Genomic DNA, 22117 nt, shown 5'->3' on the forward strand with positions numbered 1-22117 from the left:
CTAACTTGGTGAGCTTATTGCCCGCGCAATACGGCCGCTTCAGGACTCCACTACCCCAACCGCCGTTTCATCTATCTTTATTAAGGCCCTGCCATTCATTGAAACACTTACGTGTCACTGTTGACTCATTTTTGCCTGTCGCTTCGAGCCCAGAGCCACAACACAACGACCACGGAAACGTCCGTGAGAAGAGGTAAAACTCGACACAGGAAAAGTATGTTCCGCTATTTCTTTTCGACTGCTCAGCCTATGGGACGTGAGACGCCAGCACTGCTGTCACTGTCTTCCCTAGCAAAACCTCCATGGCGTGTTTCTGCGTAATTTACTTGTTCTACAACATGAATGGAGTAGGTTAGTTTCTGAATGATTAAAATGTATTGTCAGATGTGGGGTTCGAACCCACGCTCCCTTTCGGGAACCAGAGCTTAAATCTGGCGCCTTAGACCGCTCGGCCAATCTGACGTGTGAGACAACAGCCCCCATGACTTCCGTCACTAGCATTATCTCAAGAACCTGACTGCGAAATCTGTTTCTTTTTTCGGTAGGACGGAATTATGTCAGTCTTACAATATTTAAGGCGCAATGTCAGATGTGGCGTAGGAAACGCATCCCGCGCTCTTCCGTCGTATCCAGTTTGAACTGTAACTAGCACAACTGTATTTAGTAATAGGATAATTTCCACATTGACGCAAAAGAAAGCAGATATTAGCAAACGGCATCTAAGGCCGTTTCCTAGCAACAGCCACGCTGTGCATTACGTACTCGTGGGAAGCCAATGAAATACTTCGTGTGAGGATGGAACTGTCGACCTTCACTTTACAATACTTAGGCACTGCCCCGGCGGTACCGACGCATACGTACTGAAACGTCTTTGGATCGTCAGTGAGTACTGCATATTAGAAATTTCGTGTTGGCCCTGATGTGCATTAAAGGGCAGATTTCTTCAGTGGAAGTCAGTTCTGCGCCTAGTCACAGTATATCGCCCTAGCAGCACCAGGAAAACGGGTTCAGATGTGCTCGCCTTCCACTCGGCGTTGAGCGCCTACAGCGAGATAGCCTTCGTCCTCTGGCGCCAGGAGGGAAGGCGACACATCACGGCGCAAACAGCTTGTAGCGGAAGGCAGTGGTGGTGTGTCGGTCAGCGTGGTTGCTTCCCAAGTAGCTGATCCGGGTTCGAAACCCGGACACCACACGGAAGTTGTCTCCTTTACTCAGGAGAGTGTGTTCAACGCTACTTGATCTTCGAATTTCCGAACAGTTGTGGTACGAATGGTTTTCCTCCACCCCTCGTCTCGCTCCGCGAAGGCTAGTGCGGATTACGATTCACAGCATCGTGTGTCGACTTGTCTCGACTTTGCTCGGCTGACGCGAAAGCTGACGCTTGCAAATGGCCGTATATGTAGAGGACTGGCGCTAGAAACGACTGGGAGACGCCAAATCGACAAACACACAACGGACTCTTTCATTTGACAGTGGCCGCAGGTTCGCCCCTGTGCGTACCGAGAAGCAAGAGAGGTGTCAGCGTGCTGGACCGCAGGATTTCCGCGCAGCAGACTCAAAAACTAAGGAAAAAGGCAAAACTGAAGAAACCAATAGCTCGCGGACTTCCTAGGTGGTCACCCACCTGAGTACTAACCACGCCCAACGCTGTCGAATTTCGGTGATCGGGCATGGACCCGTGTCTTTGGCGTGGCATACAAGTTGGCGAGAACGTCGCCAGACGGGCAGACGCCTTAGTCCTTGTACAGATCACTTGGGATTTGCCTTTTAGGGAAACAAAATGGAATAGCCCTTGGTGGGATCGAACCCACAGCCCCCTCGTTATTAGCATAATAACACTCTAACTTGGTGAGCTTATTGCCCGCGCAATACGGCCGCTTCAGGACTCCACTACCCCAACCGCCGTTTCATCTATCTTTATTAAGGCCCTGCCATTCATTGAAACACTTACGTGTCACTGTTGACTCATTTTCGCCTGTCGCTTCGAGCCCAGAGCCACAACACAACGACCACGGAAACGTCCGTGAGAAGAGGTAAAACTAGACACAGGAAAAGTATGTTCCGCTATTTCTTTTCGACTGCTCAGCCTATGGGACGTGAGACGCCAGCACTGCTGTCACTGTCTTCCCTAGCAAAACCTCCATGGCGTGTTTCTGCGTAATTTACTTGTTCTACAACATGAATGGAGTAGGTTAGTTTCTGAATGATTAAAATGCATTGTCAGATGTGGGGTTCGAACCCACGCTCCCTTTCGGGAAGCAGAGCTTAAATCTGGCGCCTTAGACCGCTCGGCCAATCTGACGTGTGAGACAGCAGCCCCAGTGACTTCCGTCTCTAGCATTATCTCAAGAACCTGACTGCGAAATCTGTTTCTTTTTTCGGTAGGACGGAATTATGTCAGTCTTACAATATTTAAGGCGCAATGTCAGATGTGGCGTAGGAAACGCATCCCGCGCTCTTCCGTCGTATCCAGTTTGAACTGTAACTAGCACAACTGTATTTAGTAATAGGATAATTTCCACATTGACGCAAAAGAAAGCAGATATTAGCAAACGGCATCTAAGGCCGTTTCCTAGCAACAGCCACGCTGTGCATTACGTACTCGTGGGAAGCCAATGAAATACTTCGTGTGAGGATGGAACTGTCGACCTTCACTTTACAATACTTAGGCACTGCCCCGGCGGTACCGACGCATACGTACTGAAACGTCTTTGGATCGTCAGTGAGTACTGCATATTAGAAATTTCGTGTTGGCCCTGATGTGCATTAAAGGGCAGATTTCTTCAGTGGAAGTCAGTTCTGCGCCTAGTCACAGTATATCGCCCTAGCAGCACCAGGAAAACGGGTTCAGATGTGCTCGCCTTCCACTCGGCGTTGAGCGCCTACAGCGAGATAGCCTTCGTCCTCTGGCGCCAGGAGGGAAGGCGACACATTACGGCGCAAACAGCTTGTAGCGGAAGGCAGTGGTGGTGTGTCGGTCAGCGTGGTTGCTTCCCAAGTAGCTGATCCGGGTTCGAAACCCGGACACCACACAGAAGTTGTCTCCTTTACTCAGGAGAGTGTGTTCAACGCTACTTGATCTTCGAATTTCCGAACAGTTGTGGTACGAATGGTTTTCCTCCACCCCTCGTCTCGCTCCGCGAAGGCTAGTGCGGATTACGATTCACAGCATCGTGTGTCGACTTGTCTCGACTTTGCTCGGCTGACGCGAAAGCTGACGCTTGCAAATGGCCGTATATGTAGAGGACTGGCGCTAGAAACGACTGGGAGACGCCAAATCGACAAACACACAACGGACTCTTTCATTTGACAGTGGCCGCAGGTTCGCCCCTGTGCGTACCGAGAAGCAAGAGAGGTGTCAGCGTGCTGGACCGCAGGATTTCCGCGCAGCAGACTCAAAAACTAAGGAAAAAGGCAAAACTGAAGAAACCAATAGCTCGCGGACTTCCTAGGTGGTCACCCACCTGAGTACTAACCACGCCCAACGCTGTCGAATTTCGGTGATCGGGCATGGACCCGTGTCTTTGGCGTGGCATACAAGTTGGCGAGAACGTCGCCAGACGGGCGGACGCCTTAGTCCTTGTACAGATCACTTGGGATTTGCCTTTTAGGGAAACAAAATGGAATAGCCCTTGGTGGGATCGAACCCACAGCCCCCTCGTTATTAGCATAATAACACTCTAACTTGGTGAGCTTATTGCCCGCGCAATACGGCCGCTTCAGGACTCCACTACCCCAACCGCCGTTTCATCTATCTTTATTAAGGCCCTGCCATTCATTGAAACACTTACGTGTCACTGTTGACTCATTTTTGCCTGTCGCTTCGAGCCCAGAGCCACAACACAACGACCACGGAAACGTCCGTGAGAAGAGGTAAAACTCGACACAGGAAAAGTATGTTCCGCTATTTCTTTTCGACTGCTCAGCCTATGGGACGTGAGACGCCAGCACTGCTGTCACTGTCTTCCCTAGCAAAACCTCCATGGCGTGTTTCTGCGTAATTTACTTGTTCTACAACATGAATGGAGTAGGTTAGTTTCTGAATGATTAAAATGTATTGTCAGATGTGGGGTTCGAACCCACGCTCCCTTTCGGGAACCAGAGCTTAAATCTGGCGCCTTAGACCGCTCGGCCAATCTGACGTGTGAGACAACAGCCCCCATGACTTCCGTCACTAGCATTATCTCAAGAACCTGACTGCGAAATCTGTTTCTTTTTTCGGTAGGACGGAATTATGTCAGTCTTACAATATTTAAGGCGCAATGTCAGATGTGGCGTAGGAAACGCATCCCGCGCTCTTCCGTCGTATCCAGTTTGAACTGTAACTAGCACAACTGTATTTAGTAATAGGATAATTTCCACATTGACGCAAAAGAAAGCAGATATTAGCAAACGGCATCTAAGGCCGTTTCCTAGCAACAGCCACGCTGTGCATTACGTACTCGTGGGAAGCCAATGAAATACTTCGTGTGAGGATGGAACTGTCGACCTTCACTTTACAATACTTAGGCACTGCCCCGGCGGTACCGACGCATACGTACTGAAACGTCTTTGGATCGTCAGTGAGTACTGCATATTAGAAATTTCGTGTTGGCCCTGATGTGCATTAAAGGGCAGATTTCTTCAGTGGAAGTCAGTTCTGCGCCTAGTCACAGTATATCGCCCTAGCAGCACCAGGAAAACGGGTTCAGATGTGCTCGCCTTCCACTCGGCGTTGAGCGCCTACAGCGAGATAGCCTTCGTCCTCTGGCGCCAGGAGGGAAGGCGACACATCACGGCGCAAACAGCTTGTAGCGGAAGGCAGTGGTGGTGTGTCGGTCAGCGTGGTTGCTTCCCAAGTAGCTGATCCGGGTTCGAAACCCGGACACCACACGGAAGTTGTCTCCTTTACTCAGGAGAGTGTGTTCAACGCTACTTGATCTTCGAATTTCCGAACAGTTGTGGTACGAATGGTTTTCCTCCACCCCTCGTCTCGCTCCGCGAAGGCTAGTGCGGATTACGATTCACAGCATCGTGTGTCCTCATGTGTCGACTTGTCTCGACTTTGCTCGGCTGACGCGAAAGCTGACGCTTGCAAATGGCCGTATATGTAGAGGACTGGCGCTAGAAACGACTGGGAGACGCCAAATCGACAAACACACAACGGACTCTTTCATTTGACAGTGGCCGCAGGTTCGCCCCTGTGCGTACCGAGAAGCAAGAGAGGTGTCAGCGTGCTGGACCGCAGGATTTCCGCGCAGCAGACTCAAAAACTAAGGAAAAAGGCAAAACTGAAGAAACCAATAGCTCGCGGACTTCCTAGGTGGTCACCCACCTGAGTACTAACCACGCCCAACGCTGTCGAATTTCGGTGATCGGGCATGGACCCGTGTCTTTGGCGTGGCATACAAGTTGGCGAGAACGTCGCCAGACGGGCGGACGCCTTAGTCCTTGTACAGATCACTTGGGATTTGCCTTTTAGGGAAACAAAATGGAATAGCCCTTGGTGGGATCGAACCCACAGCCCCCTCGTTATTAGCATAATAACACTCTAACTTGGTGAGCTTATTGCCCGCGCAATACGGCCGCTTCAGGACTCCACTACCCCAACCGCCGTTTCATCTATCTTTATTAAGGCCCTGCCATTCATTGAAACACTTACGTGTCACTGTTGACTCATTTTCGCCTGTCGCTTCGAGCCCAGAGCCACAACACAACGACCACGGAAACGTCCGTGAGAAGAGGTAAAACTCGACACAGGAAAAGTATGTTCCGCTATTTCTTTTCGACTGCTCAGCCTATGGGACGTGAGACGCCAGCACTGCTGTCACTGTCTTCCCTAGCAAAACCTCCATGGCGTGTTTCTGCGTAATTTACTTGTTCTACAACATGAATGGAGTAGGTTAGTTTCTGAATGATTAAAATGCATTGTCATATGTGGGGTTCGAACCCACGCTCCCTTTCGGGAACCAGAGCTTAAATCTGGCGCCTTAGACCGCTCGGCCAATCTGACGTGTGAGACAACAGCCCCAGTGACTTCCGTCACTAGCATTATCTCAAGAACCTGACTGCGAAATCTGTTTCTATTTTCGGTAGGACGGAATTATGTCAGTCTTACAATATTTAAGGCGCAATGTCAGATGTGGCGTAGGAAACGCATCCCGCGCTCTTCCGTCGTATCCAGTTTGAACTGTAACTAGCACAACTGTATTTAGTAATAGGATAATTTCCACATTGACGCAAAAGAAAGCAGATATTAGCAAACGGCATCTAAGGCCGTTTCCTAGCAACAGCCACGCTGTGCATTACGTACTCGTGGGAAGCCAATGAAATACTTCGTGTGAGGATGGAACTGTCGACCTTCACTTTACAATACTTAGGCACTGCCCCGGCGGTACCGACGCATACGTACTGAAACGTCTTTGGATCGTCAGTGAGTACTGCATATTAGAAATTTCGTGTTGGCCCTGATGTGCATTAAAGGGCAGATTTCTTCAGTGGAAGTCAGTTCTGCGCCTAGTCACAGTATATCGCCCTAGCAGCACCAGGAAAACGGGTTCAGATGTGCTCGCCTTCCACTCGGCGTTGAGCGCCTACAGCGAGATAGCCTTCGTCCTCTGGCGCCAGGAGGGAAGGCGACACATCACGGCGCAAACAGCTTGTAGCGGAAGGCAGTGGTGGTGTGTCGGTCAGCGTGGTTGCTTCCCAAGTAGCTGATCCGGGTTCGAAACCCGGACACCACACGGAAGTTGTCTCCTTTACTCAGGAGAGTGTGTTCAACGCTACTTGATCTTCGAATTTCCGAACAGTTGTGGTACGAATGGTTTTCCTCCACCCCTCGTCTCGCTCCGCGAAGGCTAGTGCGGATTACGATTCACAGCATCGTGTGTCCTCATGTGTCGACTTGTCTCGACTTTGCTCGGCTGACGCGAAAGCTGACGCTTGCAAATGGCCGTATATGTAGAGGACTGGCGCTAGAAACGACTGGGAGACGCCAAATCGACAAACACACAACGGACTCTTTCATTTGACAGTGGCCGCAGGTTCGCCCCTGTGCGTACCGAGAAGCAAGAGAGGTGTCAGCGTGCTGGACCGCAGGATTTCCGCGCAGCAGACTCAAAAACTAAGGAAAAAGGCAAAACTGAAGAAACCAATAGCTCGCGGACTTCCTAGGTGGTCACCCACCTGAGTACTAACCACGCCCAACGCTGTCGAATTTCGGTGATCGGGCATGGACCCGTGTCTTTGGCGTGGCATACAAGTTGGCGAGAACGTCGCCAGACGGGCGGACGCCTTAGTCCTTGTACAGATCACTTGGGATTTGCCTTTTAGGGAAACAAAATGGAATAGCCCTTGGTGGGATCGAACCCACAGCCCCCTCGTTATTAGCATAATAACACTCTAACTTGGTGAGCTTATTGCCCGCGCAATACGGCCGCTTCAGGACTCCACTACCCCAACCGCCGTTTCATCTATCTTTATTAAGGCCCTGCCATTCATTGAAACACTTACGTGTCACTGTTGACTCATTTTCGCCTGTCGCTTCGAGCCCAGAGCCACAACACAACGACCACGGAAACGTCCGTGAGAAGAGGTAAAACTCGACACAGGAAAAGTATGTTCCGCTATTTCTTTTCGACTGCTCAGCCTATGGGACGTGAGACGCCAGCACTGCTGTCACTGTCTTCCCTAGCAAAACCTCCATGGCGTGTTTCTGCGTAATTTACTTGTTCTACAACATGAATGGAGTAGGTTAGTTTCTGAATGATTAAAATGCATTGTCAGATGTGGGGTTCGAACCCACGCTCCCTTTCGGGAAGCAGAGCTTAAATCTGGCGCCTTAGACCGCTCGGCCAATCTGACGTGTGAGACAACAGCCCCAGTGACTTCCGTCTCTAGCATTATCTCAAGAACCTGACTGCGAAATCTGTTTCTTTTTTCGGTAGGACGGAATTATGTCAGTCTTACAATATTTAAGGCGCAATGTCAGATGTGGCGTAGGAAACGCATCCCGCGCTCTTCCGTCGTATCCAGTTTGAACTGTAACTAGCACAACTGTATTTAGTAATAGGATAATTTCCACATTGACGCAAAAGAAAGCAGACATTAGCAAACGGCATCTAAGGCCGTTTCCTAGCAACAGCCACGCTGTGCATTACGTACTCGTGGGAAGCCAATGAAATACTTCGTGTGAGGATGGAACTGTCGACCTTCACTTTACAATACTTAGGCACTGCCCCGGCGGTACCGACGCATACGTACTGAAACGTCTTTGGATCGTCAGTGAGTACTGCATATTAGAAATTTCGTGTTGGCCCTGATGTGCATTAAAGGGCAGATTTCTTCAGTGGAAGTCAGTTCTGCGCCTAGTCACAGTATATCGCCCTAGCAGCACCAGGAAAACGGGTTCAGATGTGCTCGCCTTCCACTCGGCGTTGAGCGCCTACAGCGAGATAGCCTTCGTCCTCTGGCGCCAGGAGGGAAGGCGACACATCACGGCGCAAACAGCTTGTAGCGGAAGGCAGTGGTGGTGTGTCGGTCAGCGTGGTTGCTTCCCAAGTAGCTGATCCGGGTTCGAAACCCGGACACCACACAGAAGTTGTCTCCTTTACTCAGGAGAGTGTGTTCAACGCTACTTGATCTTCGAATTTCCGAACAGTTGTGGTACGAATGGTTTTCCTCCACCCCTCGTCTCGCTCCGCGAAGGCTAGTGCGGATTACGATTCACAGCATCGTGTGTCCTCATGTGTCGACTTGTCTCGACTTTGCTCGGCTGACGCGAAAGCTGACGCTTGCAAATGGCCGTATATGTAGAGGACTGGCGCTAGAAACGACTGGGAGACGCCAAATCGACAAACACACAACGGACTCTTTCATTTGACAGTGGCCGCAGGTTCGCCCCTGTGCGTACCGAGAAGCAAGAGAGGTGTCAGCGTGCTGGACCGCAGGATTTCCGCGCAGCAGACTCAAAAACTAAGGAAAAAGGCAAAACTGAAGAAACCAATAGCTCGCGGACTTCCTAGGTGGTCACCCACCTGAGTACTAACCACGCCCAACGCTGTCGAATTTCGGTGATCGGGCATGGACCCGTGTCTTTGGCGTGGCATACAAGTTGGCGAGAACGTCGCCAGACGGGCAGACGCCTTAGTCCTTGTACAGATCACTTGGGATTTGCCTTTTAGGGAAACAAAATGGAATAGCCCTTGGTGGGATCGAACCCACAGCCCCCTCGTTATTAGCATAATAACACTCTAACTTGGTGAGCTTATTGCCCGCGCAATACGGCCGCTTCAGGACTCCACTACCCCAACCGCCGTTTCATCTATCTTTATTAAGGCCCTGCCATTCATTGAAACACTTACGTGTCACTGTTGACTCATTTTCGCCTGTCGCTTCGAGCCCAGAGCCACAACACAACGACCACGGAAACGTCCGTGAGAAGAGGTAAAACTCGACACAGGAAAAGTATGTTCCGCTATTTCTTTTCGACTGCTCAGCCTATGGGACGTGAGACGCCAGCACTGCTGTCACTGTCTTCCCTAGCAAAACCTCCATGGCGTGTTTCTGCGTAATTTACTTGTTCTACAACATGAATGGAGTAGGTTAGTTTCTGAATGATTAAAATGCATTGTCAGATGTGGGGTTCGAACCCACGCTCCCTTTCGGGAAGCAGAGCTTAAATCTGGCGCCTTAGACCGCTCGGCCAATCTGACGTGTGAGACAGCAGCCCCAGTGACTTCCGTCTCTAGCATTATCTCAAGAACCTGACTGCGAAATCTGTTTCTTTTTTCGGTAGGACGGAATTATGTCAGTCTTACAATATTTAAGGCGCAATGTCAGATGTGGCGTAGGAAACGCATCCCGCGCTCTTCCGTCGTATCCAGTTTGAACTGTAACTAGCACAACTGTATTTAGTAATAGGATAATTTCCACATTGACGCAAAAGAAAGCAGATATTAGCAAACGGCATCTAAGGCCGTTTCCTAGCAACAGCCACGCTGTGCATTACGTACTCGTGGGAAGCCAATGAAATACTTCGTGTGAGGATGGAACTGTCGACCTTCACTTTACAATACTTAGGCACTGCCCCGGCGGTACCGACGCATACGTACTGAAACGTCTTTGGATCGTCAGTGAGTACTGCATATTAGAAATTTCGTGTTGGCCCTGATGTGCATTAAAGGGCAGATTTCTTCAGTGGAAGTCAGTTCTGCGCCTAGTCACAGTATATCGCCCTAGCAGCACCAGGAAAACGGGTTCAGATGTGCTCGCCTTCCACTCGGCGTTGAGCGCCTACAGCGAGATAGCCTTCGTCCTCTGGCGCCAGGAGGGAAGGCGACACATTACGGCGCAAACAGCTTGTAGCGGAAGGCAGTGGTGGTGTGTCGGTCAGCGTGGTTGCTTCCCAAGTAGCTGATCCGGGTTCGAAACCCGGACACCACACAGAAGTTGTCTCCTTTACTCAGGAGAGTGTGTTCAACGCTACTTGATCTTCGAATTTCCGAACAGTTGTGGTACGAATGGTTTTCCTCCACCCCTCGTCTCGCTCCGCGAAGGCTAGTGCGGATTACGATTCACAGCATCGTGTGTCGACTTGTCTCGACTTTGCTCGGCTGACGCGAAAGCTGACGCTTGCAAATGGCCGTATATGTAGAGGACTGGCGCTAGAAACGACTGGGAGACGCCAAATCGACAAACACACAACGGACTCTTTCATTTGACAGTGGCCGCAGGTTCGCCCCTGTGCGTACCGAGAAGCAAGAGAGGTGTCAGCGTGCTGGACCGCAGGATTTCCGCGCAGCAGACTCAAAAACTAAGGAAAAAGGCAAAACTGAAGAAACCAATAGCTCGCGGACTTCCTAGGTGGTCACCCACCTGAGTACTAACCACGCCCAACGCTGTCGAATTTCGGTGATCGGGCATGGACCCGTGTCTTTGGCGTGGCATACAAGTTGGCGAGAACGTCGCCAGACGGGCGGACGCCTTAGTCCTTGTACAGATCACTTGGGATTTGCCTTTTAGGGAAACAAAATGGAATAGCCCTTGGTGGGATCGAACCCACAGCCCCCTCGTTATTAGCATAATAACACTCTAACTTGGTGAGCTTATTGCCCGCGCAATACGGCCGCTTCAGGACTCCACTACCCCAACCGCCGTTTCATCTATCTTTATTAAGGCCCTGCCATTCATTGAAACACTTACGTGTCACTGTTGACTCATTTTTGCCTGTCGCTTCGAGCCCAGAGCCACAACACAACGACCACGGAAACGTCCGTGAGAAGAGGTAAAACTCGACACAGGAAAAGTATGTTCCGCTATTTCTTTTCGACTGCTCAGCCTATGGGACGTGAGACGCCAGCACTGCTGTCACTGTCTTCCCTAGCAAAACCTCCATGGCGTGTTTCTGCGTAATTTACTTGTTCTACAACATGAATGGAGTAGGTTAGTTTCTGAATGATTAAAATGTATTGTCAGATGTGGGGTTCGAACCCACGCTCCCTTTCGGGAACCAGAGCTTAAATCTGGCGCCTTAGACCGCTCGGCCAATCTGACGTGTGAGACAACAGCCCCAATGACTTCCGTCACTAGCATTATCTCAAGAACCTGACTGCGAAATCTGTTTCTTTTTTCGGTAGGACGGAATTATGTCAGTCTTACAATATTTAAGGCGCAATGTCAGATGTGGCGTAGGAAACGCATCCCGCGCTCTTCCGTCGTATCCAGTTTGAACTGTAACTAGCACAACTGTATTTAGTAATAGGATAATTTCCACATTGACGCAAAAGAAAGCAGATATTAGCAAACGGCATCTAAGGCCGTTTCCTAGCAACAGCCACGCTGTGCATTACGTACTCGTGGGAAGCCAATGAAATACTTCGTGTGAGGATGGAACTGTCGACCTTCACTTTACAATACTTAGGCACTGCCCCGGCGGTACCGACGCATACGTACTGAAACGTCTTTGGATCGTCAGTGAGTACTGCATATTAGAAATTTCGTGTTGGCCCTGATGTGCATTAAAGGGCAGATTTCTTCAGTGGAAGTCAGTTCTGCGCCTAGTCACAGTATATCGCCCTAGCAGCACCAGGAAAACGGGTTCAGATGTGCTCGCCTTCCACTCGGCGTTGAGCGCCTACAGCGAGATAGCCTTCGTCCTCTGGCGCCAGGAGGGAAGGCGACACATCACGGCGCAAACAGCTTGTAGCGGAAGGCAGTGGTGGTGTGTCGGTCAGCGTGGTTGCTTCCCAAGTAGCTGATCCGGGTTCGAAACCCGGACACCACACGGAAGTTGTCTCCTTTACTCAGGAGAGTGTGTTCAACGCTACTTGATCTTCGAATTTCCGAACAGTTGTGGTACGAATGGTTTTCCTCCACCCCTCGTCTCGCTCCGCGAAGGCTAGTGCGGATTACGATTCACAGCATCGTGTGTCCTCATGTGTCGACTTGTCTCGACTTTGCTCGGCTGACGCGAAAGCTGACGCTTGCAAATGGCCGTATATGTAGAGGACTGGCGCTAGAAACGACTGGGAGACGCCAAATCGACAAACACACAACGGACTCTTTCATTTGACAGTGGCCGCAGGTTCGCCCCTGTGCGTACCGAGAAGCAAGAGAGGTGTCAGCGTGCTGGACCGCAGGATTTCCGCGCAGCAGACTCAAAAACTAAGGAAAAAGGCAAAACTGAAGAAACCAATAGCTCGCGGACTTCCTAGGTGGTCACCCACCTGAGTACTAACCACGCCCAACGCTGTCGAATTTCGGTGATCGGGCATGGACCCGTGTCTTTGGCGTGGCATACAAGTTGGCGAGAACGTCGCCAGACGGGCGGACGCCTTAGTCCTTGTACAGATCACTTGGGATTTGCCTTTTAGGGAAACAAAATGGAATAGCCCTTGGTGGGATCGAACCCACAGCCCCCTCGTTATTAGCATAATAACACTCTAACTTGGTGAGCTTATTGCCCGCGCAATACGGCCGCTTCAGGACTCCACTACCCCAACCGCCGTTTCATCTATCTTTATTAAGGCCCTGCCATTCATTGAAACACTTACGTGTCACTGTTGACTCATTTTCGCCTGTCGCTTCGAGCCCAGAGCCACAACACAACGACCACGGAAACGTCCGTGAGAAGAGGTAAAACTCGACACAGGAAAAGTATGTTCCGCTATTTCTTTTCGACTGCTCAGCCTATGGGACGTGAGACGCCAGCACTGCTGTCACTGTCTTCCCTAGCAAAACCTCCATGGCGTGTTTCTGCGTAATTTACTTGTTCTACAACATGAATGGAGTAGGTTAGTTTCTGAATGATTAAAATGCATTGTCATATGTGGGGTTCGAACCCACGCTCCCTTTCGGGAACCAGAGCTTAAATCTGGCGCCTTAGACCGCTCGGCCAATCTGACGTGTGAGACAACAGCCCCAGTGACTTCCGTCACTAGCATTATCTCAAGAACCTGACTGCGAAATCTGTTTCTATTTTCGGTAGGACGGAATTATGTCAGTCTTACAATATTTAAGGCGCAATGTCAGATGTGGCGTAGGAAACGCATCCCGCGCTCTTCCGTCGTATCCAGTTTGAACTGTAACTAGCACAACTGTATTTAGTAATAGGATAATTTCCACATTGACGCAAAAGAAAGCAGATATTAGCAAACGGCATCTAAGGCCGTTTCCTAGCAACAGCCACGCTGTGCATTACGTACTCGTGGGAAGCCAATGAAATACTTCGTGTGAGGATGGAACTGTCGACCTTCACTTTACAATACTTAGGCACTGCCCCGGCGGTACCGACGCATACGTACTGAAACGTCTTTGGATCGTCAGTGAGTACTGCATATTAGAAATTTCGTGTTGGCCCTGATGTGCATTAAAGGGCAGATTTCTTCAGTGGAAGTCAGTTCTGCGCCTAGTCACAGTATATCGCCCTAGCAGCACCAGGAAAACGGGTTCAGATGTGCTCGCCTTCCACTCGGCGTTGAGCGCCTACAGCGAGATAGCCTTCGTCCTCTGGCGCCAGGAGGGAAGGCGACACATCACGGCGCAAACAGCTTGTAGCGGAAGGCAGTGGTGGTGTGTCGGTCAGCGTGGTTGCTTCCCAAGTAGCTGATCCGGGTTCGAAACCCGGACACCACACGGAAGTTGTCTCCTTTACTCAGGAGAGTGTGTTCAACGCTACTTGATCTTCGAATTTCCGAACAGTTGTGGTACGAATGGTTTTCCTCCACCCCTCGTCTCGCTCCGCGAAGGCTAGTGCGGATTACGATTCACAGCATCGTGTGTCCTCATGTGTCGACTTGTCTCGACTTTGCTCGGCTGACGCGAAAGCTGACGCTTGCAAATGGCCGTATATGTAGAGGACTGGCGCTAGAAACGACTGGGAGACGCCAAATCGACAAACACACAACGGACTCTTTCATTTGACAGTGGCCGCAGGTTCGCCCCTGTGCGTACCGAGAAGCAAGAGAGGTGTCAGCGTGCTGGACCGCAGGATTTCCGCGCAGCAGACTCAAAAACTAAGGAAAAAGGCAAAACTGAAGAAACCAATAGCTCGCGGACTTCCTAGGTGGTCACCCACCTGAGTACTAACCACGCCCAACGCTGTCGAATTTCGGTGATCGGGCATGGACCCGTGTCTTTGGCGTGGCATACAAGTTGGCGAGAACGTCGCCAGACGGGCGGACGCCTTAGTCCTTGTACAGATCACTTGGGATTTGCCTTTTAGGGAAACAAAATGGAATAGCCCTTGGTGGGATCGAACCCACAGCCCCCTCGTTATTAGCATAATAACACTCTAACTTGGTGAGCTTATTGCCCGCGCAATACGGCCGCTTCAGGACTCCACTACCCCAACCGCCGTTTCATCTATCTTTATTAAGGCCCTGCCATTCATTGAAACACTTACGTGTCACTGTTGACTCATTTTCGCCTGTCGCTTCGAGCCCAGAGCCACAACACAACGACCACGGAAACGTCCGTGAGAAGAGGTAAAACTCGACACAGGAAAAGTATGTTCCGCTATTTCTTTTCGACTGCTCAGCCTATGGGACGTGAGACGCCAGCACTGCTGTCACTGTCTTCCCTAGCAAAACCTCCATGGCGTGTTTCTGCGTAATTTACTTGTTCTACAACATGAATGGAGTAGGTTAGTTTCTGAATGATTAAAATGCATTGTCATATGTGGGGTTCGAACCCACGCTCCCTTTCGGGAACCAGAGCTTAAATCTGGCGCCTTAGACCGCTCGGCCAATCTGACGTGTGAGACAACAGCCCCAGTGACTTCCGTCACTAGCATTATCTCAAGAACCTGACTGCGAAATCTGTTTCTATTTTCGGTAGGACGGAATTATGTCAGTCTTACAATATTTAAGGCGCAATGTCAGATGTGGCGTAGGAAACGCATCCCGCGCTCTTCCGTCGTATCCAGTTTGAACTGTAACTAGCACAACTGTATTTAGTAATAGGATAATTTCCACATTGACGCAAAAGAAAGCAGATATTAGCAAACGGCATCTAAGGCCGTTTCCTAGCAACAGCCACGCTGTGCATTACGTACTCGTGGGAAGCCAATGAAATACTTCGTGTGAGGATGGAACTGTCGACCTTCACTTTACAATACTTAGGCACTGCCCCGGCGGTACCGACGCATACGTACTGAAACGTCTTTGGATCGTCAGTGAGTACTGCATATTAGAAATTTCGTGTTGGCCCTGATGTGCATTAAAGGGCAGATTTCTTCAGTGGAAGTCAGTTCTGCGCCTAGTCACAGTATATCGCCCTAGCAGCACCAGGAAAACGGGTTCAGATGTGCTCGCCTTCCACTCGGCGTTGAGCGCCTACAGCGAGATAGCCTTCGTCCTCTGGCGCCAGGAGGGAAGGCGACACATCACGGCGCAAACAGCTTGTAGCGGAAGGCAGTGGTGGTGTGTCGGTCAGCGTGGTTGCTTCCCAAGTAGCTGATCCGGGTTCGAAACCCGGACACCACACGGAAGTTGTCTCCTTTACTCAGGAGAGTGTGTTCAACGCTACTTGATCTTCGAATTTCCGAACAGTTGTGGTACGAATGGTTTTCCTCCACCCCTCGTCTCGCTCCGCGAAGGCTAGTGCGGATTACGATTCACAGCATCGTGTGTCCTCATGTGTCGACTTGTCTCGACTTTGCTCGGCTGACGCGAAAGCTGACGCTTGCAAATGGCCGTATATGTAGAGGACTGGCGCTAGAAACGACTGGGAGACGCCAAATCGACAAACACACAACGGACTCTTTCATTTGACAGTGGCCGCAGGTTCGCCCCTGTGCGTACCGAGAAGCAAGAGAGGTGTCAGCGTGCTGGACCGCAGGATTTCCGCGCAGCAGACTCAAAAACTAAGGAAAAAGGCAAAACTGAAGAAACCAATAGCTCGCGGACTTCCTAGGTGGTCACCCACCTGAGTACTAACCACGCCCAACGCTGTCGAATTTCGGTGATCGGGCATGGACCCGTGTCTTTGGCGTGGCATACAAGTTGGCGAGAACGTCGCCAGACGGGCGGACGCCTTAGTCCTTGTACAGATCACTTGGGATTTGCCTTTTAGGGAAACAAAATGGAATAGCCCTTGGTGGGATCGAACCCACAGCCCCCTCGTTATTAGCATAATAACACTCTAACTTGGTGAGCTTATTGCCCGCGCAATACGGCCGCTTCAGGACTCCACTACCCCAACCGCCGTTTCATCTATCTTTATTAAGGCCCTGCCATTCATTGAAACACTTACGTGTCACTGTTGACTCATTTTCGCCTGTCGCTTCGAGCCCAGAGCCACAACACAACGACCACGGAAACGTCCGTGAGAAGAGGTAAAACTCGACACAGGAAAAGTATGTTCCGCTATTTCTTTTCGACTGCTCAGCCTATGGGACGTGAGACGCCAGCACTGCTGTCACTGTCTTCCCTAGCAAAACCTCCATGGCGTGTTTCTGCGTAATTTACTTGTTCTACAACATGAATGGAGTAGGTTAGTTTCTGAATGATTAAAATGCATTGTCAGATGTGGGGTTCGAACCCACGCTCCCTTTCGGGAAGCAGAGCTTAAATCTGGCGCCTTAGACCGCTCGGCCAATCTGACGTGTGAGACAACAGCCCCAGTGACTTCCGTCTCTAGCATTATCTCAAGAACCTGACTGCGAAATCTGTTTCTTTTTTCGGTAGGACGGAATTATGTCAGTCTTACAATATTTAAGGCGCAATGTCAGATGTGGCGTAGGAAACGCATCCCGCGCTCTTCCGTCGTATCCAGTTTGAACTGTAACTAGCACAACTGTATTTAGTAATAGGATAATTTCCACATTGACGCAAAAGAAAGCAGACATTAGCAAACGGCATCTAAGGCCGTTTCCTAGCAACAGCCACGCTGTGCATTACGTACTCGTGGGAAGCCAATGAAATACTTCGTGTGAGGATGGAACTGTCGACCTTCACTTTACAATACTTAGGCACTGCCCCGGCGGTACCGACGCATACGTACTGAAACGTCTTTGGATCGTCAGTGAGTACTGCATATTAGAAATTTCGTGTTGGCCCTGATGTGCATTAAAGGGCAGATTTCTTCAGTGGAAGTCAGTTCTGCGCCTAGTCACAGTATATCGCCCTAGCAGCACCAGGAAAACGGGTTCAGATGTGCTCGCCTTCCACTCGGCGTTGAGCGCCTACAGCGAGATAGCCTTCGTCCTCTGGCGCCAGGAGGGAAGGCGACACATCACGGCGCAAACAGCTTGTAGCGGAAGGCAGTGGTGGTGTGTCGGTCAGCGTGGTTGCTTCCCAAGTAGCTGATCCGGGTTCGAAACCCGGACACCACACGGAAGTTGTCTCCTTTACTCAGGAGAGTGTGTTCAACGCTACTTGATCTTCGAATTTCCGAACAGTTGTGGTACGAATGGTTTTCCTCCACCCCTCGTCTCGCTCCGCGAAGGCTAGTGCGGATTACGATTCACAGCATCGTGTGTCCTCATGTGTCGACTTGTCTCGACTTTGCTCGGCTGACGCGAAAGCTGACGCTTGCAAATGGCCGTATATGTAGAGGACTGGCGCTAGAAACGACTGGGAGACGCCAAATCGACAAACACACAACGGACTCTTTCATTTGACAGTGGCCGCAGGTTCGCCCCTGTGCGTACCGAGAAGCAAGAGAGGTGTCAGCGTGCTGGACCGCAGGATTTCCGCGCAGCAGACTCAAAAACTAAGGAAAAAGGCAAAACTGAAGAAACCAATAGCTCGCGGACTTCCTAGGTGGTCACCCACCTGAGTACTAACCACGCCCAACGCTGTCGAATTTCGGTGATCGGGCATGGACCCGTGTCTTTGGCGTGGCATACAAGTTGGCGAGAACGTCGCCAGACGGGCGGACGCCTTAGTCCTTGTACAGATCACTTGGGATTTGCCTTTTAGGGAAACAAAATGGAATAGCCCTTGGTGGGATCGAACCCACAGCCCCCTCGTTATTAGCATAATAACACTCTAACTTGGTGAGCTTATTGCCCGCGCAATACGGCCGCTTCAGGACTCCACTACCCCAACCGCCGTTTCATCTATCTTTATTAAGGCCCTGCCATTCATTGAAACACTTACGTGTCACTGTTGACTCATTTTCGCCTGTCGCTTCGAGCCCAGAGCCACAACACAACGACCACGGAAACGTCCGTGAGAAGAGGTAAAACTCGACACAGGAAAAGTATGTTCCGCTATTTCTTTTCGACTGCTCAGCCTATGGGACGTGAGACGCCAGCACTGCTGTCACTGTCTTCCCTAGCAAAACCTCCATGGCGTGTTTCTGCGTAATTTACTTGTTCTACAACATGAATGGAGTAGGTTAGTTTCTGAATGATTAAAATGCATTGTCAGATGTGGGGTTCGAACCCACGCTCCCTTTCGGGAAGCAGAGCTTAAATCTGGCGCCTTAGACCGCTCGGCCAATCTGACGTGTGAGACAACAGCCCCAGTGACTTCCGTCTCTAGCATTATCTCAAGAACCTGACTGCGAAATCTGTTTCTTTTTTCGGTAGGACGGAATTATGTCAGTCTTACAATATTTAAGGCGCAATGTCAGATGTGGCGTAGGAAACGCATCCCGCGCTCTTCCGTCGTATCCAGTTTGAACTGTAACTAGCACAACTGTATTTAGTAATAGGATAATTTCCACATTGACGCAAAAGAAAGCAGACATTAGCAAACGGCATCTAAGGCCGTTTCCTAGCAACAGCCACGCTGTGCATTACGTACTCGTGGGAAGCCAATGAAATACTTCGTGTGAGGATGGAACTGTCGACCTTCACTTTACAATACTTAGGCACTGCCCCGGCGGTACCGACGCATACGTACTGAAACGTCTTTGGATCGTCAGTGAGTACTGCATATTAGAAATTTCGTGTTGGCCCTGATGTGCATTAAAGGGCAGATTTCTTCAGTGGAAGTCAGTTCTGCGCCTAGTCACAGTATATCGCCCTAGCAGCACCAGGAAAACGGGTTCAGATGTGCTCGCCTTCCACTCGGCGTTGAGCGCCTACAGCGAGATAGCCTTCGTCCTCTGGCGCCAGGAGGGAAGGCGACACATCACGGCGCAAACAGCTTGTAGCGGAAGGCAGTGGTGGTGTGTCGGTCAGCGTGGTTGCTTCCCAAGTAGCTGATCCGGGTTCGAAACCCGGACACCACACGGAAGTTGTCTCCTTTACTCAGGAGAGTGTGTTCAACGCTACTTGATCTTCGAATTTCCGAACAGTTGTGGTACGAATGGTTTTCCTCCACCCCTCGTCTCGCTCCGCGAAGGCTAGTGCGGATTACGATTCACAGCATCGTGTGTCCTCATGTGTCGACTTGTCTCGACTTTGCTCGGCTGACGCGAAAGCTGACGCTTGCAAATGGCCGTATATGTAGAGGACTGGCGCTAGAAACGACTGGGAGACGCCAAATCGACAAACACACAACGGACTCTTTCATTTGACAGTGGCCGCAGGTTCGCCCCTGTGCGTACCGAGAAGCAAGAGAGGTGTCAGCGTGCTGGACCGCAGGATTTCCGCGCAGCAGACTCAAAAACTAAGGAAAAAGGAAAAACCGAAGAAACCAATAGCTCGCGGACTTCCTAGGTGGTCACCCACCTGAGTACTAACCACGCCCAACGCTGTCGAATTTCGGTGATCGGGCATGGACCCGTGTCTTTGGCGTGGCATACAAGTTGGCGAGAACGTCGCCAGACGGGCGGACGCCTTAGTCCTTGTACAGATCACTTGGGATTTGCCTTTTAGGGAAACAAAATGGAATAGCCCTTGGTGGGATCGAACCCACAGCCCCCTCGTTATTAGCATAATAACACTCTAACTTGGTGAGCTTATTGCCCGCGCAATACGGCCGCTTCAGGACTCCACTACCCCAACCGCCGTTTCATCTATCTTTATTAAGGCCCTGCCATTCATTGAAACACTTACGTGTCACTGTTGACTCATTTTCGCCTGTCGCTTCGAGCCCAGAGCCACAACACAACGACCACGGAAACGTCCGTGAGAAGAGGTAAAACTCGACACAGGAAAAGTATGTTCCGCTATTTCTTTTCGACTGCTCAGCCTATGGGACGTGAGACGCCAGCACTGCTGTCACTGTCTTCCCTAGCAAAACCTCCATGGCGTGTTTCTGCGTAATTTACTTGTTCTACAACATGAATGGAGTAGGTTAGTTTCTGAATGATTAAAATGCATTGTCAGATGTGGGGTTCGAACCCACGCTCCCTTTCGGGAAGCAGAGCTTAAATCTGGCGCCTTAGACCGCTCGGCCAATCTGACGTGTGAGACAACAGCCCCAGTGACTTCCGTCTCTAGCATTATCTCAAGAACCTGACTGCGAAATCTGTTTCTTTTTTCGGTAGGACGGAATTATGTCAGTCTTACAATATTTAAGGCGCAATGTCAGATGTGGCGTAGGAAACGCATCCCGCGCTCTTCCGTCGTATCCAGTTTGAACTGTAACTAGCACAACTGTATTTAGTAATAGGATAATTTCCACATTGACGCAAAAGAAAGCAGACATTAGCAAACGGCATCTAAGGCCGTTTCCTAGCAACAGCCACGCTGTGCATTACGTACTCGTGGGAAGCCAATGAAATACTTCGTGTGAGGATGGAACTGTCGACCTTCACTTTACAATACTTAGGCACTGCCCCGGCGGTACCGACGCATACGTACTGAAACGTCTTTGGATCGTCAGTGAGTACTGCATATTAGAAATTTCGTGTTGGCCCTGATGTGCATTAAAGGGCAGATTTCTTCAGTGGAAGTCAGTTCTGCGCCTAGTCACAGTATATCGCCCTAGCAGCACCAGGAAAACGGGTTCAGATGTGCTCGCCTTCCACTCGGCGTTGAGCGCCTACAGCGAGATAGCCTTCGTCCTCTGGCGCCAGGAGGGAAGGCGACACATCACGGCGCAAACAGCTTGTAGCGGAAGGCAGTGGTGGTGTGTCGGTCAGCGTGGTTGCTTCCCAAGTAGCTGATCCGGGTTCGAAACCCGGACACCACACGGAAGTTGTCTCCTTTACTCAGGAGAGTGTGTTCAACGCTACTTGATCTTCGAATTTCCGAACAGTTGTGGTACGAATGGTTTTCCTCCACCCCTCGTCTCGCTCCGCGAAGGCTAGTGCGGATTACGATTCACAGCATCGTGTGTCCTCATGTGTCGACTTGTCTCGACTTTGCTCGGCTGACGCGAAAGCTGACGCTTGCAAATGGCCGTATATGTAGAGGACTGGCGCTAGAAACGACTGGGAGACGCCAAATCGACAAACACACAACGGACTCTTTCATTTGACAGTGGCCGCAGGTTCGCCCCTGTGCGTACCGAGAAGCAAGAGAGGTGTCAGCGTGCTGGACCGCAGGATTTCCGCGCAGCAGACTCAAAAACTAAGGAAAAAGGCAAAACTGAAGAAACCAATAGCTCGCGGACTTCCTAGGTGGTCACCCACCTGAGTACTAACCACGCCCAACGCTGTCGAATTTCGGTGATCGGGCATGGACCCGTGTCTTTGGCGTGGCATACAAGTTGGCGAGAACGTCGCCAGACGGGCGGACGCCTTAGTCCTTGTACAGATCACTTGGGATTTGCCTTTTAGGGAAACAAAATGGAAT

General features: G+C 50.6%; 12 non-coding genes across 12 annotated transcripts; all 12 read right to left on the minus strand.

Moving 5' to 3' along the window:
• Nucleotides 1-378: 378 nt before the first annotated feature.
• On the minus strand, nt 379-462 carry Trnal-uaa (transfer RNA leucine (anticodon UAA)). The gene has a single exon. It is a non-coding gene; the product is annotated as a tRNA-Leu (tRNA).
• Nucleotides 463-2218: 1756 nt separating this feature from the next.
• Trnal-uaa (transfer RNA leucine (anticodon UAA)) lies at nt 2219-2302 on the minus strand. Its single transcript has one exon. It is a non-coding gene; the product is annotated as a tRNA-Leu (tRNA).
• Nucleotides 2303-4058: 1756 nt separating this feature from the next.
• On the minus strand, nt 4059-4142 carry Trnal-uaa (transfer RNA leucine (anticodon UAA)). Its single transcript has one exon. It is a non-coding gene; the product is annotated as a tRNA-Leu (tRNA).
• A 1766-nt stretch (nt 4143-5908) lies between these two features.
• Trnal-uaa (transfer RNA leucine (anticodon UAA)) lies at nt 5909-5992 on the minus strand. Its single transcript has one exon. It is a non-coding gene; the product is annotated as a tRNA-Leu (tRNA).
• A 1766-nt stretch (nt 5993-7758) lies between these two features.
• Nucleotides 7759-7842, minus strand: Trnal-uaa (transfer RNA leucine (anticodon UAA)). Its single transcript has one exon. It is a non-coding gene; the product is annotated as a tRNA-Leu (tRNA).
• Nucleotides 7843-9608: 1766 nt separating this feature from the next.
• Trnal-uaa (transfer RNA leucine (anticodon UAA)) lies at nt 9609-9692 on the minus strand. Its single transcript has one exon. It is a non-coding gene; the product is annotated as a tRNA-Leu (tRNA).
• A 1756-nt stretch (nt 9693-11448) lies between these two features.
• Trnal-uaa (transfer RNA leucine (anticodon UAA)) lies at nt 11449-11532 on the minus strand. Its single transcript has one exon. It is a non-coding gene; the product is annotated as a tRNA-Leu (tRNA).
• A 1766-nt stretch (nt 11533-13298) lies between these two features.
• Trnal-uaa (transfer RNA leucine (anticodon UAA)) lies at nt 13299-13382 on the minus strand. Its single transcript has one exon. It is a non-coding gene; the product is annotated as a tRNA-Leu (tRNA).
• A 1766-nt stretch (nt 13383-15148) lies between these two features.
• On the minus strand, nt 15149-15232 carry Trnal-uaa (transfer RNA leucine (anticodon UAA)). The gene has a single exon. It is a non-coding gene; the product is annotated as a tRNA-Leu (tRNA).
• A 1766-nt stretch (nt 15233-16998) lies between these two features.
• Trnal-uaa (transfer RNA leucine (anticodon UAA)) lies at nt 16999-17082 on the minus strand. The gene has a single exon. It is a non-coding gene; the product is annotated as a tRNA-Leu (tRNA).
• Nucleotides 17083-18848: 1766 nt separating this feature from the next.
• Trnal-uaa (transfer RNA leucine (anticodon UAA)) lies at nt 18849-18932 on the minus strand. The gene has a single exon. It is a non-coding gene; the product is annotated as a tRNA-Leu (tRNA).
• Nucleotides 18933-20698: 1766 nt separating this feature from the next.
• On the minus strand, nt 20699-20782 carry Trnal-uaa (transfer RNA leucine (anticodon UAA)). The gene has a single exon. It is a non-coding gene; the product is annotated as a tRNA-Leu (tRNA).
• Nucleotides 20783-22117: the final 1335 nt, after the last annotated feature.

This window comes from Schistocerca gregaria, chromosome 7 (assembly GCF_023897955.1).
Source record: "Schistocerca gregaria isolate iqSchGreg1 chromosome 7, iqSchGreg1.2, whole genome shotgun sequence".
In the NCBI taxonomy this organism is placed as follows: domain Eukaryota; kingdom Metazoa; phylum Arthropoda; class Insecta; order Orthoptera; family Acrididae; genus Schistocerca; species Schistocerca gregaria.